Source organism: Trachemys scripta, chromosome 3, assembly GCF_013100865.1.
Source record: "Trachemys scripta elegans isolate TJP31775 chromosome 3, CAS_Tse_1.0, whole genome shotgun sequence".
In the NCBI taxonomy this organism is placed as follows: Eukaryota; Metazoa; Chordata; order Testudines; family Emydidae; genus Trachemys; species Trachemys scripta.
The window spans coordinates 159,917,476-159,925,001 of record NC_048300.1 but is presented as its reverse complement, the minus strand read 5'-3'; the positions used below and the strand labels follow the sequence as shown (position 1 = coordinate 159,925,001).

General features: G+C 42.3%; 1 long non-coding RNA gene and 1 pseudogene across 1 annotated transcript in view; one reads left to right on the top strand and one right to left on the bottom strand.

The window, feature by feature from the left end:
* Nucleotides 1-390, bottom strand: part of LOC117875234 — a 19,246-nt pseudogene extending 18,856 nt beyond the window's left edge.
* LOC117875235 overlaps nucleotides 1-634 on the top strand; it is a 2,729-nt gene extending 2,095 nt beyond the window's left edge. Inside the window, exon 2 of the long non-coding RNA XR_004645233.1 lies at nucleotides 280-634. This is a non-coding gene — a long non-coding RNA (uncharacterized LOC117875235). The remainder of the gene's footprint in view (nucleotides 1-279) is intronic.
* Nucleotides 635-7,526: the final 6,892 nt, after the last annotated feature.

Here is a 7,526-nt window from a genome sequence, read left to right as displayed (position 1 = left end):
GGCTAGCTTGATTATCACTTCAAAAGTTTTTTTTCTCTTAATTAATTGGCCTCTCAGAGTTGGTAAGACAACTCCCACCTGTTTATGCTCTCTGTATGTGTGTATATATATCTCCTCAATATATGTTCCATTCTATATGCATCCGAAGAAGTGGGCTGTAGTCCACGAAAGCTTATGCTCTAATAAATTTGTTAGTCTCTAAGGTGCGACAAGTACTCCTGTTCTTCTTTTTATATATTTGTGTAAGTTATTAATACTGTACATTGCTCTCTCCTTCAGGTCTTTTCCATAGAGGTTGTGTTTCCCTGCTACATAGCTGAGAATGGCTCTGGTCTGCACCATCTTTATCCCATCAATGTCCACCATGGGCACTTGTTGAAACAGCAGGGCTCCATCTTTGGAAAGGAAAAATAACGTCAAGACACTGAGTCCCCATAACTGTCATGTCATTGCACTGGAACCCTAGTAGCTGACTGGGGCCTGGTGCTGTTCTCCACATAAGTCAATGGGATGTGTGACAGAGCTTTCAATGTGAGCAGGATTGGGTGCTAATATTTCTACATTTGAGAGACACTGAAATTCTACTGTGCTAAGCAGGTGTATATAATAAAATGTTGTCACTTATTGCACAGAAGATTAAGTGTGGTTGAACAGTAATTTTTTAGAACAATTCTAAATTACTTAGAAAAAGAATGTGTCACATTTATATTAAGGATGCATAGATCATTTACAAAGGATGAGAAGATGTTCTTAGCATGTTGCAGACATAAGAACATAAGTACAGCCATGCTGAGTCAGACTAATGGTCCATGTAGTCAGTGTCTTGAATTCCAACAGTGGCCAGTACCAGAGCTTCATGGGGAATGAACAGAACAAGGCAGTTGGAGTGATTCGTCCAGTCATTCCCTTCCGGCTTCTGGCAGTCAGAGGTTTAGGGTCGCTCCGAGCATGAGGTTGCCTCCCCAGCCACCTTGGCTATTAGCCATTGATGGAGACTATCCTCCATGAACTTATCTAGTTCTTTTTTGAACCCAGCTATACATTTGGCCCTCACAACATCCCATGAGCTAAATGTGTTATAGATAAATAATGTCTGTGACAGATGGCTATAATCATATAAGCAGAAGGTTTTATAGCTGGCCATAAGCAACATATCGACCTGTTGAATTTTATAATAATTGGGTAAGCACTAATGATAAATTATTCATAGGTGTTTTAAGTGTTTATAAAAATGTTCCCATAATAGAAAGCAACTCTCAGCTCTACAGTTACACCCTAAATCAGTGCACCTGCTGTACCCGCACAAATCTATACTTTTCACTAGTTTTAACCAGTTCTAGTCTAAAGTTTCTGCAAAAAATCTGGACATTTCTAAATGGGGGAGGTTCTAACTTGTGACGGTCCCTTATGGACCATACATCAGCTAGGAATATCTACAGTGCAAAGTGCTCACCTCTCAACTTCTAGTATCCCCCCTCATCATGGTTACCAGGCTAGCTGCACTGCTCTCCCTTCTTGGGGTCTCCCAGAGTACAACCTCCACAGGTGTCAGACCTCAGGTGTCTACCTCTACCGGGTTGTAATTCTGCAATTTGACCACTCTCTGACCAGGACGTGTGTTATAGCCCCCTGGGTACTGACTGTGACTACTTCAGCCGATCCACCTGGGGTGGGACCCTGCCAGGGTATCCCCTTTGGAAACTTGTAACAGCTGCTGATTAAAGTGACTAAAAAGAGCTTCTTCAGAACAAAGCATTTATTCGTTCCTCAAAGGTACAAAGCATTTAGAGAAAGTGTAACAACAGTAACAGGCTCACACACCTGGCTGTTTCTTACATCCTTGCAAGTTCCCCTTAGCTCAGGTTGCTCCATCCCTGGCAAGCAGCAGCCACCTATCCTGCTCTCTCTCTGTCTGTCTTCCCAGCCCATCAGCTTATCTTAGTTTACTTCAGGATCCCCTCCCTGTTTCTAGGGTCTTGGAGGGGTTATGTCTCCTTTTATTGCAAGCTTTGGAAAAAATGAAACATCCTAGCCTCAATGGAACGTCTCCCCTGAGTTCATTAACAACCTTCTTACAGTCTCCTTTGATTTAACTCTATGCATTCAGGCAGGCAGCAATACAACACTGAACAGGGAAACCGAGTCACATGTAATATTCATAAAAAGTAATACTGACAATTTCCCAGTGAGCCATATCCCCTGCTCCAGAAGCTGAATGTAGGAAGCAGAGGAGTGGGTTACACTGACTTTATGCTCACTGCCCCATGCCAGGAAATCCCTAGCAGAGCACCTGCAGTTTGTTTCTACTCCCACTGAGTGAATGGGGCTGGAGGCCTCCCCCAAGTACCAAATGCATGGCTCCTTGACCTTTTTGATATGTGTTCAGGCCTAAGGCTGAAATGCCTGGACACTGCTTTACAATATAATCTACAAATGCTGAGGTGGTGGAATCTCCATCCTTAGAGGTTTTTAAGGCCTAGCTTGACAAAGCCCTGGATAGGATGATTTAGTTGGTGCTGGTCCTGCTTTGAGCAGGGGGTTGGGCTAGACGACCTCCTGAGGTCTCTTCCAACCCTGATCTTCTATGATTCTAAAGTAAAAAAAATAAATAAATCTGGGAGTCACTCAAGACTCAGTCTTCAGCCTCACCCTGTAGTAGCTTTTCATATTGTTCTCTTGTTCCCAAAAATTCTTCTTCAAACTGGAAAGAGAGCAATAAAAACAAGACAGCTGAACTATGTATCAGGAATTATGAATCAGGAGATATCTGAGGGCTTTTCACTTACGGGGAAATTTGAAAAACCCAATACCAGTTGATTAACGAGACAAGTAATGAAATCCCCCAACTCAACCCCTGTTCTGTGACCTGGGTGTCCGAATGATGTCCACAAATGGAAATAAACATGTTTCCTATTTTAAAATAACGTTAGAAAATCCTCCTCATGTCTGGCAGCTACCACTGTACTTCTCAGTGTGGAAAGGAGCCTCAAAAAGCAACACTTCACCACAGTGAAAAGTGCCACTGGGGACAGTACCTTTTGCTAAGAAGTATTGCAGTGTGGACTAAGGCTTCCATAATGCAACGTACCATTTCAGCTGTCATTTTTCTTATCTTGTTTTCTTTTCCCTGTTCCCTAAAATAAGCTTACCATCATTTCATGTATCTCGATCTGATTCAGTTCGTCGTACATAGATAGAATCTTCGGGCCTGTAGCAGGGAGACCATTTGCCTGGCTCCTGCTTGTGGCCCGATGTGTTTTCACAGCTCCCTCTCTTCAGGGCCCCGTGGGAGTGCCGTGTATATAGTCTCCCTCAGGGTAATCATCAACTCTCCTCCTTTCATTTTTAACGTATCACAAGTAGGCAATTAGATTATGGTGTGTCTAGGTGAAAGCACATTTGTTAAATGGTTTAGGAAAGGTGGGTAACGTAACAAACTGTTTGTTAACAGATTAAAAGCAAGGAGCAAAAATGAATGCAGACAAGAGCGGAAGTGTAGAGTGCTTGCAAAGAGAGGAGAAGTTTGAATGGTCTGTAGAAGAGGAGAAGCCAGTGCAGAGACTCAGGAAGTGTGCACATATCAAAGTGGCAGAAGAGAGATCATTTTGGACAGACTGGAATTGAGAGAAAAACCCCCAAAAGAGCTCAGCCCAACCTTTAGGTTAGCTGTTATCTTGACCAGGGGTGACGCAATGGAGCTTAGTGATCAGAACCTCCCACATCAAGGACTTTAGTACAGGACAGCTCTTATTCTGCAACTAGCTTTCAAACACCTGTGTCCAGTAGGATGCTGGCAGAGTGTGCTGTTAGAGCAAGAGACAAGATCAAAGCCTCTGCATTTAAGTTCCAAAAGGCGATTGTTACAGATGGAGATACAGAAAAAAATGGGTTTAATCCTCAAATTATTAAAAATTGTTGAAAACCATATGTTTTACTCTTGCCAGAGTCGAGCAGTACTAATAACCATGTCAAATAACGAGCCACAGATACTAAATAAATGCTGTGAAAGACCAAGTTCATGAGTTCCTGATTGTGTGAAGAAAGGTAATACATTTATTCAAAAAGCTTTACGCTCATTACTAGTACCTGGTTGGTACAGCCAGCCATGGTGTTATTCATTAACATACACTGATAAGCCTGTCAGCTTTTTCAAGATCATTGACAATGCGTATTTTCTAATTTTTAAAGCAGCTGGGGATGACACAAACCATTTAAGATTTTTCTTCTTAACCAAACCGTGGTCATTTAAAATGTTACCTCTGCTTCTCTATTTCCAAACCTGAGTTCTGGAACTGCAGAAGTCTCCTTGCCCTATAAAACTACCCCTTTCCTCTTACTTTTGACAATATCATCACCTTGCTTTTATAACAAGAATTTTCACTGTAAAGAGACAGTGCTATCCTAGCATTGATATGGCCAAGTCAATAGGGCTCTCTGTGAGGACAACACTACAGTGCAATGAATTGCAGGATCAGGGCTTTAATGTCCAACTCTAGGCTATTGAAGGAGGAATCCAGCATTGCGGCTAGCAGTATTTTTAATAAGAGCAGATAAAATCTGTTCTATATTCTCGGTTAAACCCATTTTTAAGTTATTTATTCATGACTTGAACTGCACATTATCTTTTCTACATTTTTTAAAGCAAACTTCACTAAAAAATTGTCTTGCTTGAGTTTTATGTTGGAAATTTAGATATCTTCTGCCCTGGAAGACTGTATACACAATTCAGTGGAAGGGAACTGGGTAACTATAACTCTATTGGAGTGTTTGTTTTTTTTCCTATTACCCAGAAATAAATTCAACCAATCTATATGAAGTCACTTGATTTCTTTATAAAGAACAAACCTCGACCCCAGCTGCTGCCAACAGCCAACGTATGGATTTCATTCGTCCTCTTCCATTGAAGTAGTAAAGTTTGGGTTTCCCAGCCATGAGTGCAAGTGTCTGGTCTCCTGATGAAGAAAAAAAAATATTTTGAAAATCAACTTTATAATCAAATCTATTCCACTCTCTCTTTTCCTTCCACACTCCTAGAAACTGATGCGTTTTTCCTAGACTAGAGACTGCATTCACCAGCACTTGTCACTACATACTAAATGAAACATGGGGAAGAAATACATTAGCTCTAACATTTATTCTGTTATCAATCCCACTGTGGAGATTCTCAAACAGCTCAGGGTTTAAGGAAGTGAGTTTTATTTGAGTCTTGGTACTAATCTTCTTCGAGTTCCCTCCCAGCTTCAGCATTTGCCTTCCCCTTCTTAAGGGAGGAAATGTGCCTCTAATAATGCAACATTTGAAACTCCTCCCTGTAGTAGGAGTTTTCAGTCAATCTGAGCAGGAGACTCCCACTTCTGTTAATGAATGAACCCAATCCTTTGGCCCCTATTTGTCAGTAAGTACATTTCAATCTGTTTCCTAATGCTGTAGTGTGGGAAGATATTGTTCTCAATGTGCCAAATGTTTCAAAGGGGTATCCCTGATTACTATAATGTGACATTTCTTTTTCATACCTTTGGGATTTCAGTTCCTGTCTTCTGAACCGTAGTACTGGAACAAACATGAATTCTTCAATGGTTCATTGGGGATTTTCTGGCTTTCAGGAGGTTTGTTAACTAAATTCTATTGTACTTAGGGCTAGTTACTATATTTTTGCCGTCACTTTTTTCTTTTTATTGTTAATTCTTCTATAGACAGAAAAGTACCTCATAGCAGGACAGAGAGCCTGATCTATGCATATCTATAGAGGCTGATGCCTGTGTATTTTTCCATATTACAAGGTTTGCAAACTTTACCAAAAAGGAGAAAACGATGAGACTGGAGGGAAAATTTTCAAAGGCACAAGGGCAGTTATGTGTCTGGCTTCTATTGAAAGTCAGGCAGTGATGACTTTTCAGAAGATAAAGTGTCTTGTAACATTCACTGTACTTCAGCATAAGTGCCTAGCACTTTCTGCAAATCATTCCTAATGACTATCGACCCCACTTAACAAAGATGTGAACAAACTGAAATAAGTTGATGATGATCCTTATAAGCTCATTTAGCACCTTCCCACTAAATAGGGAAAACTGCCAAGGTGCCTGTTATAAGAAATGCTAGGGGACCTTTGTGTTACTTTAGTCTGACACTGACCCTGACCTAGTTGCACTCTCCTCGTTTTTGCCATAAGGTAGCAGTGTACTGAGAGACCCCTGGGATATCTTGTTTAGTAGAGGAGAGCACCATGACCTACCAAACACAACGCTATGCATTTTGTTTTGTCCCAAAAGTCCCTTGCACTACTAGGAGCCAGAGAGCCCTTGGCCACCACATGTACTGAGGGCCAAATCCTGTTCCCATTAAAGCCAATTGAAAAGTTCCCATTGATTTTCACAAGAGCAGGATTTGACCCTAGGTACAGGAAGCAACACTGTCCAAATGCCTGCTAAACACAAGCTGTGGAGAATGAGGTGGTTATCTGTATTATTTTTAATTAATATTATCTGTACCTCAGTTTACCTGTTTGATGTTGTCCAGCTTGAGTGCCTGGAATTCAATCAAATGAACCTGTTAGGGGGGAAATGAACAGGAAACAAAACAATTACAAAGACAAGGTACTACAAGAGAGAATCTGTAGGGTCCTTTAGGCAACAACAGGGGAGCTATTAACTGGGAAATGCCCCCATCTGGCTCCAGGCAAGCAGGTAAATTTTTCTCGGGTTGGAGCCCAGGATCCAAGGGGCACTAAACCATTAAAGACCCCAGATTAGAGTGGAAGGGGTGTGAGCAGCATCAGCTGCTGTGGGGGTGGAAGTGGGGAGCTGGGAGAGAAAACACTGCAAGGGGAAAGCCTGTCTTTCCCAGTCCAAAGGTGGAGGCACTTAAGTGAAGTGGAAACGACCAAAACTTGCAAGGAAAGGGTAATGTCTAGGTGAGGCCAGATGCATAGTGACTACTGTTTATATCCTTCTCTCTGCTTGCTGTATAACTCTGGTCAAAAATTCATTTGTTTTAAACATACTGTTTTTGAGTCACTTTAACTGCAGACAGGCTCCCTGAGGGAAATTTCTTCTGAGTGCCAAATACTCCCAGGCCTGTCCTTTTAACACTTTGAAACAGGGGCTGCTGCCCTGAGACCAGTCTGAGTGTAAGTGAAGAAAGGAGAGGGAAGTGAAACCTGTCACCTGAGGTGTGCTCTCCTGAGGGGCTGCAAAGGGGTGGAAGGCACTGCTCACACGACACAGGATGGCAGGAACAGGGTGAGCTGTAGCCTGGTGAGCCAGCCTTAAGTGGGGTGAACTGCAGAGTCTAGCTCTGGGAGGAGTGCAAGTAAAGACCTGTCACATGGAAAGGATGCTCACAGAGAGACCGGGGCAGCAACTCACCCCTGAACCAGGACACAAGCATTCCAAACTGGTGCTGCACCCAAACCTGTTGCTTGGGGCCCAATTCTGTGACTCCCTTACTTATGCGAAGTAGTACTTACTCCTGAGTGGTTGTGATGAAGCTGAAGTGGCTACCTGCACTAGGACTAGTTAGCAGGACAA